Raw genomic sequence first — 10558 nt, 5'->3', positions numbered from 1 at the left:
GACTAGAGATGCGCGGTTTGCGGACACAACCGCGCAGTCCGCGGATTATCCGCGGGTCGGGCGGTTGAAATTAAAAAAAATTTGATTTTATCCGCGGGTCGGGTCGGGCGGTTGAAATAAAAAAAAATTAGATTTTAAATAGATTCAGGCGGGTGGCAGTTAAACCAATTCGGAAATATATATACATAGTTAAATGTTGTTACCCACATACGAAAAAAACGAGCAGGCACCCGCAGCATATACCACAACAGAAGAAAAAAAAAAAAGAGATGGCAACGCCGGCAGCAAACGTGGTACGCGACAAACTGAAAAAAGGGAATACTAAAGACCAGGGGAAAAAAAGGCCAGAAAAGTTCAGCGTGGACTCGTTTTTATGAGGTTGTAAATCAGGATGATAGTAATGCTGGCTACGTGATTTGCAAGAGCTGCGACGCTGTTTATGTCTACGACAGTCACAAAACCGGGACATCTAACATGGTGCATCACATTTGTGCAAAACCCCGAACCTCCACAAACACCCTGAGCATGAGCAGTTTCGTCCGCCGTGATCCCAGAAGAGTGCCACAGGATGTTAAAACAAGATAGAACGCAGCTGCCTGCAGCAGTTTGAGTGGCGCACTGGTGTGCGTCTGGGCCGTGACAGCGTGGCACGCATTGAATGTCTCTGCTGCATTGGATCAGTCTCCTTTCTTTAACAGGCAAAAGCTTTATAACCTCACTAATGCCTTGCATCGTCTATATTAGATATATAACAACGGGCGGGTGCGGGCGGGTGCGGTTTTGATTAAATGTTAGTTCGGGTGGATGGCGGATGGTTGACGACTTTTGTGATGCGGTTGCGGATGAAATAATTGCCTATCCGCGCATCTCTAATCAGGACACAGTCCTTGACACCAAAAGGTCAACATGATTGCCACACAAAGTAGAGGATGGTTCAAGTTGTATCACAGAATCTCAACCAGGTTTGTTTACAAACACGTAGGATGTGTACCTGTGTGTGTGTGTGTGTGTGTGTGTGTGTGTGTGTGTGTGTGTGCGTGCGTGTGTGTGTGTGTGTGTGTGTGTGTGTGTGTGTGTGTGTGTTTCTACGCATAAAAAGGATGAATTCTTCACTATAAGACCTGGTAATCACTAAGTCCTTTTTCCCTTTACAGCACCAGTCCCCACTTTGATGTTTGCTGCTCACTGGATTATAATTTTTTATTTTTTTATTTGGTGTCTCTGCCTTTACTAGCCCTCCATGCAAAGACGGAACAATTTTGCAGAATTTGCATATTTATCTTGAATAAAATGCAGTTTGTTTTTGTTTATATTTCTCTCACGGAGAGAACCGAGCTATACCAGGGCGGTATAGCTCGGTTGGTAGAGCGGCCGTGCCAGCAACTTGAGGGTTGCAGGTTTGATCCCCGCTTCCGCCATCCTAGTCACTGCCGTTGTGTCCTTGGGCAAGACACTTTACCCACCTGCTCCCAGTGCCACCCACACTGGTTTAAATGTCACTTAGGTATTGGGTTTCACTATGTAAAGCGCTTTGAGTCACTTGAGAAAAAGCGCTATATAAATATAATTCACTTCACTTCACTTCACACTTCAAAGTTGTCACAGGGGCATTTTTACCACTGTGTTACATGGCCTTTCCTTTTAACAACACTCAATAAATGTTTGGGAACTGAGGAGACACATTTTTGAAGCTTTTCAGGTGGAATTCTTTGATGTACAGCTTAAGTTGTTCAACAGTCCGGGGGTCTCCGTTGTGCTATTTTAAGCTTCATAATGCGCCACACATTTTCAATGGGAGACAGGTCTGGACTACAGGCAGGCCAGTCTAGTACCCGCACTCTTTTACTATGAAGCCACGCTGTTGTAACACGTGGCTTGGCATTGTCTTGCTGAAATAAGCAGGGGCGTCCATGGTAACGTTGCTCGGATGGCAACATATGTTGCTCCAAAACCTGTATGTACCTTTCAGCATTAATGGTGCCTTCACAGATGTGTAAATTACCCATGTCTTGGGCACTAATCCACCCCCATACCATCACACATGCTGGCTTTTACACTTTGCGCCTAGAACAATCCGGATGGTTCTTTTACTCTTTGTTCCGGAGGTCACGACGTCCACAGTTTCCAAAAATAATTTAAAATGTGGACTCGCCCAGACCACAGAACACTTTTCCACTTTGCATCAGTCCATCTTAGATGAGCTCGGGCCCAGCGAAGCCGGCTGCGTTTCCGGGTGTTGTTGATAAATGGCTTTGGCTTTGCATAGTAGAGTTTTAACTTGCACTTACAGATGTAGTGACACACTGTAGTTACTGACAGTGGTTTTCTGAAGTGTTCTAGAGCCCATGTGGTGATATCCTTTACACACTGATGTCGCTTTTTGATGCAGTACCAAGGTCACGGGCATTGATTGTGACGTGCAGTGATTTCTCCAGATTTTCTGACCCTTTTGATGATATAACAGACCTTAGATGGTGAAATCCCTAAATCCCTAGCTGGTTGAGAAATGTCGTTCTTAAACTGTTCGAGAATTTGCTCACGCGTTAGTTCACAAAGTGGTGACCCTCGCCCCGTCCTTGTTTGTGAATGACTGAGCATTTCATGGAAGCTGCTTTTATACCCAATCATGGCACCCACCCGTTCCCAATTAGCCCGTTCACCTGTGGAAATGTTCCAAATAAGTGTTTGATGAGCATTCCTCAAATTTCTCAGTCTTTTTTGCCACTTGTGCCAGCTTTTTTTGAAACATGTTGCAGGCATCAAATTCCAAATGAGCTAATATTTGCAAAAAATAACAAAAGTTTTCCAGTTCGAACGTTAAGTATCTTGTCTTTGCAGTCCATCCATCCATCCATTTTCTACCGCTTGTCCCTTTTGGGGTCGCGGAGGGTGTTGGAGCCTTTTTCAGCTGCAATCGGGCGGAAGGCGGTGTACACCCTGGACAAGTCGCCACGTCATCGCATCTTTGCAGTCTATTCAATTGAATATAGGTTGAAAAGGATTTGCAAATCATTGTATTCTGTTTTTATTTACCATTTACACAACGTGACTACTTCACTGGTTTTGGGGTTTTGTATAAAAGTACAACTCCAAGGGCGTGCATATTATTTGTGGACAGTTTGTGTGCAGCGGCAATAACTAATCAAAGGGAAGAATGAAAATAATGAATCATTTCCACTACAAAGAGACATGGTTTGGATGAAATGGTCTCAAGGCATAAACATTGTTAATTAATATGGAATGTGGTGGAGTTGTGGCACCACCCTCTCTTACCGAAGAATACATCACCCATGTATTTAAAAAAAAAATGTGGATTGGTAAACCTGCAGATGTTATTCTCGACTTCAGGTCTTGCTTTGTTATTATATATGGTTAATAATAATTAATAATAACAAAGAACAATATGACATCTTAGTGAACATTGCCAATTAAGTGTTTTGTTCCTGGCTTAGCCATGAATAAGTTGAGACTCGTAACGAGGCCTTTTAGATTTACTAAGGTCTGACATGATTAGTCACTTTACCGGTGGCAGTAGCTATGCTCCCCTAGCAGAGCTTACAGCAGGGGTGCTCATTACATCGATCGCGATCTACCGGTCGATCTCGGAGGGTGTGTCAGTCGATCACCAGCCAGGCATTAAAAAAATAGTCCTAAAAATGAGCGATCATAAATCTTCACTATGACGTCACTTTCGTCACTTGATTGACATTCTTCTGAGATGACGCTGGCTGCTGCCAGCTCATTAAAATTACCGACTGGAAGGCGAGAAACACTTTATTTCAACAGACTCTGGCGCCGTACCTGTCGTCAAAACTCCAAAGACCGACTGCACAGTTGCACAATAAAAGCTCTGCTTCATCCTGCCTGCGCTACCAAAATAAGAGTCTCAGAAAGCTGGCGTGCACAAGCTAGCAAGCTACGGAGTTTGCCGACAATGTATTTCTTGTAAAGTGTATACAAAGGAGTACGGAAGCTGGACAAATAAGATGCCAAAAACCAACCACTTTCATGTGGTATTGGACAGAAAGGAGGACTTTTTTTCTCCTCCATTCGAAAATGCGGACGTTATCATCACCACTGTCTGATTCCAATCAATGCAAGCCATCACAATCAGGTAATACACCAACTTATATTCTTGTCTTCATGAAAGAAAGGAATCTATATGTGTTAAACATGCTTGTATTATCTTTAACCACCTATAACTTGTTAACAATATTAACTATATGTGTTAAACATGCTTGTATTATCTTTAACCACCTTTAAGTTGTTAACAATATTAACTATATGTGTTAAACATGCTTGTTTTATCTTTAACCACCTTTAAGTTGTTAACAATATTAACTATTTGTGTTAAACATGCTTGTATTATTTTTAACCACCTTTAACTTGTTAACAATATTAACTATATGTGTTAAACATGCTTGCATTATCTTTAAACACCTTTAACTTGTTAACAATATTAACTATATGTATTAAACATACTTGTATTATCATTAAACACCTTTAATGTATTAACAATATTAACTATATGTGTTAAACATGCTTGCATTATCATTAAACACCTTTAACTTGTTAACAAAAACATATTTCATAAATAAGTAAATATGACTGAAACAATGTTCATTATGATTTCCATTCATGATGAAGCATCAGTCCATCTTAGATGAGCTCGGGCCCAGCGAAGCCGGCGGCGTTTCCCGGGTGTTGTTGATAAATGTCTTTCGCTTTGCATAGTAGAGTTGTAGCTTGCGCTTACAGATGTAGCGACCAACTGTAGTTACTGACAGTGGTTTTCTGAAGTGTTCCTGAGCCCATGTGGTGATATCCTTTACACACTGATGTCGGATTTTGATGCAGTACCGCCTAGGACAGGGGTGTCAAACTCAAATACAGAGTTGGCCAAAATGTAAAGCTGAACAAAGCTGAACAAATTAACCTTTTAATAGGGACCCAAACAAGTTTTGCATTGAATATTGAACAAGCAAGGCTTATATAACTTTATAGTGACATGCAAAATCCAGTTTCAAATAATAACAATAATAATAAAAAAAATATCAATGGCATATCAAATACAATTTAAATAAAAATTGAATGCCTCTTTTCTATTTGCAGCCTTCTGAGGTAAATATCAACATTAACTTTTTCCACAGGCTAATAAATTAGAAAATAAAATAACAATGAATAAACCAACCATTCAGGACCTTAAACTGCTCAGTTTGCAACACACTGATCTAATCTGATGTGCCCAAGCCAGATACCTGCCATCTTTTCTTGGATGCTAGTTCATTAATGTCGGGGCTCAGGCTTTGAGCTGAGGCAACCTTCATTATCCAACGAAGGTGTTTATCAGTCATTATATCTCGTAGTCCACTCGGACCACAGTCTTGGGGCGTGACTTAAAGAAACTGTGTTTAACGTCCGCTTTTCATCCATTCTAACAACGTGCCGGCCCAGTCACAAGATATGTGCGGCTTCGGTACGCACACACAAGTGAAAGCAAGGCACACTTGATCAACAGAAATACACGTTACACTGAGGGTGGCCGTATAAACAACTTTAACACTGTTTGAAATATGCGCCACACTGTGAACCCACACCAAACAAGAATGACACACACATTTCGGGAGAACATCCGCATCGTAACACAACATAAATACAACAGAACAAATACCCAGAACCCTTTGCAGCACTAACTCTTCTGGGACGCTACAAAATACACCCCCGCTAACACCACATAATTTGATATCGCCTCAAGGGCCAAGTGAAATTACACGACGGGCCATATTTGGCCCGCGGGCCAGAGTTTGACACCCATACATGAATAGTAATGCTGCTAAACAATTCCTCAGATTGTTCACACTTTTAAAATATGATTAATCACAAATAATCTTACATTATTTAGACATTTAAAGGAGCCATATGTAATAATTTAATGTCAAGTCATCATTAAATGGCCCTGATATGTCAAAAGGCATTAATAAATCATGTTATTTTTTAATACCTTTATGCATACTTGCCAACCTTGAGACCTCCGTTTTCGGGAGGTGGGGGGCGTGGTTGGGTGGGGGCGTGGTTGGGGGCGTGGTTAAGAGGGGAGGAATATATTTACAGCTAGAATTCACCAAGTCAAGTATTTCATATATATATATATATATATATATATATATATATATATATATATATATATATATATATATATATATTTACATATGTATATATAAATAAGAGAAATACTTGAATTTCAGTGTTCATTTATTTACACATATACACACACATAACACTCATCTACTCATTGTTGAGATAAGGGTTGAATTTTCCATCCTTGTTCTATTTTCTGTCACTATTTTTCTAACCATGCTGAACACCCTCTCTGATGATGCATTCTGCTTCGTCTCCTTGTTGTGTGCACAGTTGTGCACTGCACTCTCTAAAAGATGTTAATGTCACATATGCATGTACAGTAGATGGCAGTATTGCCCTGTTTAAGAGTGTCCCAACATTGCTGTTTACGGCAGACGAACTGCTTTACGGTAGACGAAAACGTGACTGCTGTTGTTGTGTGTTGTTGCCGCGCTGGGAGGACGTTAATGAAACTGCCTAACAATAAACCCACACAAGAAACTAAGAACTCGCCCTCGATCATTCTACAGTTATAACGTGATTGGGCAGGCACGCTGTTTATATTGTGGGAAAGCGGACGTGAAAACAGGCTGTCGGCACGTCACTCAGGTCCGCCTGAATTTCGGGAGATTTCCGGGAGAAAATTTGTCCCGGGAGGTTTTCGGGAGAAGCGCTGAATTTCGGGAGTCTCCCAAAAATCCGGGAGGGTTGGCAAGTATGCCTTTATGACCGATAACGGTAGTTCAGCTGGGATATGATCATTTCAAAATTAGATTTATAGCCCTGGAATATTGGTATTGTTTTAATTTCGATCCCCCGCACTCCACCGTTTGACCAATTAGAAAGTCTGTGAATGTGTTACATCCTGTCATGATCCTCGGTTCGGATCATGTTTTCGTTATGTTCTGTTAGTTTAACTCCATAGTTCCTGTTTTTTGTACACTCTTGTTTGTTTTGGTTGCCATGGTTGCATATGATTTTCACCTGCCGCTGGTGTTCGGACGCTCACCTGGCTCTAATCAAGAGACTATTTAAACCGCCTTTGCCAGTCAGTTGGCCTGGCGTCATTGCTCGTTTCATGTCTGATTCCATAGTTATGCTAGTTAGTTGTTTCATGCCACAGTTTGATAAAGTTCTCTATGTCCATAGTTCTTGCTAAGGGTTAGCGTCTATGTTTCCTGCGTTAAGTTTTTTTGTTCTTTAGCCTCTCGTGGGAACGGCACGCTTTCCTTTTGTTTTGGTTTTGTGATGTGTAGGATTAATTGATTAATAAATATGTTCCTACCTTCAAGTCCTGTCCGGAATCGTCCGTTTGCATCCTGGGAGAAACAAACCTCGCAGTAAGCTGCGAAAACCACGTCCTGACACATCCAGGTTGCCAGTTGCGTCTAGCTACTGCCACCGGTAAAGTGACTAATCATGTCAGACCTTAGTAAATCTAAAAGGCCACGTTACGAGTCTCAACTTATTCATGGCTAAGCCAGGAACAAAACGAGGATTTGTAACGGGGGGTTGCCTTTGAAAGAAATGGACAATTTAGTCTCCAATAAACCTACCGTTGATGTATTTTGGTACAAGGGAGCAAGCACACACACGGAGAACTTACAAACTCTACAAAGAGATTCGACTGGGATCTGAACCGTCGAATTCCAGACTGTGAAATTGACGTCATTAACCATTAAGCCCCCGAGGCTGTGAATGAAACACTAGTTGGTTTTTTTTACTCCATACTAAAGTGATGAATTTGTGTGATATCTTCCTTGTCTATGCTACAAATATTTGTGTGTTAAGAGCAGTAAAAAGTATATCAATTCAAGGTATCCCTTTTAGCATGTTATCTCGTATTGTGATATCACTCAGTAGCATCCCTACAGAAATTGTAACCACACATTGCAAGCTGAACAAATTGAATGGATTTTCTACTTGCTGTATCAGCCTGAAAAATATGGGGGGTTGGGGGAATATTTATTGATATTTAAGTCTCTGCCTTTTATGATTGTTGTTTATGTTCTCTCAAAGACAATTCAAGCTGTTATCAGGTTCAATTTAGGTGATGCAACGCTTTGGAACAAAAAGGTGCAATCTTTGATCAAAAGTCAATCCAATTAGCGCGCATAGTGTTGTATTAGTATGTGAACACTACTGGGTCAAAGTCGTATTTAATAATAATAATAATAATAATAATAGATTTTATTTGTAAAAAAAAAAAGCACTTTACATTGAGTAAACAACCTCAAAGTGCTACAGTGTATTAAAACAAATAAAAATAAAAAGATAATAAATTAAAAAAAATAAAATAAAAACTAGAACAGCCATATAGCTAAAACTAGTATGCCTATATCTAAAAAAAAAAAAGGCTTTTTTAAAAAGAAGGGTTTTTAAGCCTTATTTAAAAGCATCCACAGTCTGTGATGCCCTCAGGTGGTCAGGGAGAGCCTTACACAGACGAGGAATGGCGCCGCCATTGTTCGTAGCTTTGTCCTCGGAGGTTGGAGGAGGTTAGTCTGTCTGGAGTGGAGGTGTCGTGTGGAGGATTTGGGGGTGAGTAGTTCTTTGAGTTGGGGGTGGGGGGGGCATTTCCATGGAGGCACTGGTGGGTTAGTAGGGATACTTTGAATTCAATCCTGAGTGGAACAGGAAGCCAGTGAAGGGATTTGAGAAATGGTGTGATATGGTCGTATTTCCGCACTGTCATCAGGATCCTAGCAGCACTATTCTGTATGTATTGCAGCTTCTGGATCTTCTTGCTGGGGATCCCGACAAGAAGTGCGTTGCAGTAGTCTAGCCTGGAGGCTATTTCCTACATGTAAGATACAACCCTTGTCATGGAAAACAAATATCAGCTACATCATGCATGAAGATACTGGAGTCATAAAATACAGTGACACCTCAATTTCAAGTAATTAGTTTCCGAAAGATCTGATGAAGACCATATTGTATAAAACTAAAACCTAACTTTTCCTATAAGAAATTATGTACCGTATGTTGGAATAATTGTTTGTAAGTTATCACAAAAGAAACGTTGTATTATGAATGCTGTCTTTCGAGGCCTAACAAGAGGAAGAAGGCTCGTAAAACCCCACTGTGATTTCAACACGGACAGACGGCAGGATCTGCTCAACTTCCAGAGGAACTCTCTTTGAAGTGTTAAACGAACTCTCTCTGAAGTATTTCACAAACTCTCTTCCAACTATTTGGTAACCGAGGTCAACGCTATTTACGACCCGCTGCCCTCTTGAAGTTGCTGTGGTCAGGAGACGGGAGGGGTTATCTATTGTCCTCCAACACCTGCCCCAGCTGGATCCAGGAAGAGCCCAAGCCCGAGAAATCCTCTTCTTGGACTTCAATGAGACCGAAAACAATGACTGTTTTACATACTTCCCATTCCTGCTGTGACATGTGTTGGTGCGTGAACATTGAACATCTGAATAAATGAGGAGACGAAAACCTTCTTCGTCAGAGCGTGGTGCAGGACTGTACAGAGAGTGCAGTGGCCATGTCTCTCCTCAATATTGAGTCCAAATTGAAATCTGTCTCTGTTTGATTCCTTGCCTTTTGTCTTGTTTAATAGATGTCCTCAGTGTTTGAACGTGACACCGTATTTTCCAGACCATAGGGCGCACGGGATTATAAGGCGCAAGTTTGTGAACCCTGTGGGGAGTGCTCAGAGAGTATGGGGTATCGGACTGTCTGATTGTGGCAGTCCGCTCCCTGTATGATCAGTGCCAGAGCTTGGTCCGCATTGCCGGTAGTAAGTCGGACACGTTTCCAGTGAGGGTTGGACTCCGCCAAGGCTGCCCTTTGTCACCGATTCTGTTCATAACTTTTATGGACAGAATTTCTAGGCGCAGTCAAGGCGTTGAGGGGATCTGGTTTGGTGGCTGCAGGATTAGGTCTCTGCTTTTTGCAGATGATGTGGTCCTGATGGCTTCATCTGGCCAGGATCTTCAGCTCTCACTGGATCGGTTCGCAGCTGAGTGTGAAGCGACTGGGATGAGAATCAGCACCTCCAAGTCCGAGTCCATGGTTCTTGCCCGGAAAAGGGTGGAGTGCCATCTCCGGGTTGGGGAGGAGATCTTGCCCCAAGTGGAGGAGTTCAAGTACCTCGGAGTCTTGTTCACGAGTGAGGGAAGAGTGGATCGTGAGATCGACAGGCGGATCGGTGCGGCGTCTTCAGTAATGCGGACGCTGTATCGGTCCGTTGTGGTGAAGAAGGAGCTGAGCCGGAAGGCAAAGCTCTCAATTTACCGGTCGATCTACGTTCCCATCCTCACCTATGGTCATGAGCTTTGGGTTATGACCGAAAGGACAAGATCACGGGTACAAGCGGCCGAAATGAGTTTCCTCCGCCGGGTAGCAGGGCTCTCCCTTAGAGATAGGGTGAGAAGCTCTGTCATCCGGGAGGAGCTCAAAGTAAAGCCGCTGCTCCTCCACATCG

Source organism: Nerophis lumbriciformis, linkage group LG12, assembly GCF_033978685.3.
Source record: "Nerophis lumbriciformis linkage group LG12, RoL_Nlum_v2.1, whole genome shotgun sequence".
NCBI classification, from domain to species: Eukaryota; Metazoa; Chordata; class Actinopteri; order Syngnathiformes; family Syngnathidae; genus Nerophis; species Nerophis lumbriciformis.
This window is presented reverse-complemented; position numbering follows the sequence as displayed.